Genomic DNA, 2,324 nt, shown 5'->3' with positions numbered 1-2,324 from the left:
GGGTCTAGGCAACTTTATTCAGGTTGATTACTTCTAACTCTATCCCTTTACCAAAACATTTTATAATAATATTATAAAATAATATTGAATATTTCTTACTTTAAACATACCAAAGTAGTCTTATCCATTCACGAGTTTAAGGATATTTAAGCAGTCTCCATTTTTCTAGCTATTGTGACTAAAACAGCATTGAACAAGGATGAACATATACCTCTGTAGTAGGATATAGAATCCTTTGAATATATTCTTCTGCTGTCAAACCTTATGGTTATTCAGTTATTAGGGTTTTTTGGGGGAGGATGGATAATTCATAGACTCTAGGGAAGACACTGTTTTTATATCCATACATTGTGGCTAAATTTGATCCATGAATTGAGAATGAGCAGTTGTGGGTTGTTCAGCTACAAGACCCATCCTTTCAAAGTTCAAGGATTGTAAAGAAAATGAGGCAGAAATTAGAAAAGCCAACTGAAGTGGATGTCTGTTGTGATATATTATTTACTGTTCATGGCAGGGCTGTTTCACATTTGAACTCACAGTGGCTATGAATACATATACTAGACTTGCAAAGTTTCAAGTGAGGCAACAATCCCAGCAAGGATTGATAAGTAGCTCCTGAGGTTCTTAACCCTGAGTGAGAAGCAATTAGACACTTACAGTTTCTTGAGGAGGGAGATTTAAGTTTTCTTCTGGAATGTGACCACTCAAAGCCTACCCATGCTCCAGTAGATGGTTCCATCCCCTTATACACACAACTATTACCAAGTAGACTCAAATGGTCATCCCCAAAAACAAATATTCAAGTAACATTGCATAGACTGAGTGGGATATATTTAGAAATATATGTGTATATACATATAAGCATGCAGAAACAATTAATGAAAAATGAAGTGGTGGATTTGAAAAAAAGAACAAGGAAGAGTTATATGGGGGTGAGGCACAGCTGCAAAAGCATCTCCTGCAGGAGGACCTAATTGAGGACTTCCTGAGAAACTAAGGATTGCTGACACAGACAATGCCAGCCAATCAGGAACTGCTGTTTAGAAGAGATACTTTCTTGGAACCAATGGGATATGAGTGAAGGGTGTTAAAAGCTTGCTGCAGAGTTCAGATGAGCTTGCTGTGGTGTTTCTCACCTTTTCCTCCTGGAGTCTGTGTCATTGACTCTGAACCACCTCACCTCCAACCGCCAAGTAGTACAGGCCACAGGGAAAAAAAGCTGAGTAGGATTTTGGATTCCTATAATCCTAGCACTTAAGAGGCTAATGCAGGACAAGTATAAGGGCAGCCTGAATGAGACAGGAATTACTTGTCTCAATAAAGTGTGTGTGTGTGTGTGTGTGTGTGTGTGTGTGTGTGTGTGTGTTTGTGTCTGTGCTTGTGTTTTACCATATTCCATGGCATAAAAAATAAGTATATGTGTGGCTTAAAAAGAAAGCTATTATTAGCTTCTTGGGTATTTGTAGGCAGTTGGTATGGCTACCACTTAGGAGAGACCTTTCTAGGACTCATGAAATTTTTTACAGTTTCACTCATTCTCTTAGTAGTGGCTTAAAAAGCTGGGTGAAGCCAAATAGACGAGAAGATAAAAGAGAGAGGCTTTAGCTTGTTCCCAGCACTGCACGTTTATTAAGTTATAAAGCATGCGTTCTATGCATACTTCCCGTAATCTCTTACTTAACATTTTGTGACAGGTTTAATACAGCAAAATTAGACATGCTGCCACAGCCCTTCTGACAGCTACCTGGCCTCCATGAACTAACACCGCTGGCTGCTTGCCCAGTGCTCAGACCACTGAAAAAAGTGCTTGGGAACGTTTTTAGTGAGGTCTGGAAGGAAGACAATGAGATGTAAGCTTGAAGCTCACGAAATAGTAACTGCTCTTGAGAAATTCTGAGATAGTATTAGACATCTGGCTTAGAAAAAGTGGAAAATGATTGTGTAGTTATATAGATAGTTAAAGACTATCTCCTAGAGGTAAATCACCTAGAACAATTCTAGATAATTAAAGATAAGAGTAAATCATTGTTTTTCTTGTTCACTTCACAATTCAGTAGGAGACTGAATGAATTCAGGTAAAATGCTTGAGTATAAATTTGTTCCTGTCTACTTAAGTAAATCTGGAAATGTGCATATAGAATAAATATATGCTTTTCTTTTTTACTTGTAGCTAAATAATTTTATCACATTTAGATTAGAATATACAATCCTTGAAACATAATCACTCAGCAAGGCAACCATAAATTGAAAGTCACTGCTTCATTTCATGATCTTAGTAATAAGTAGACCTAATGTGTTGATAAATCCTCTATTGACGAGAATTA

The sequence above is a fragment of the Grammomys surdaster genome, unplaced genomic scaffold (genome assembly GCF_004785775.1).
Source record: "Grammomys surdaster isolate TR1022 unplaced genomic scaffold, NIH_TR_1.0 99, whole genome shotgun sequence".
Lineage (NCBI taxonomy): Eukaryota > Metazoa > Chordata > Mammalia > Rodentia > Muridae > Grammomys > Grammomys surdaster.
The sequence above is the reverse complement of the archived record's forward strand: the minus strand, read 5'-3'. Positions refer to the sequence as shown.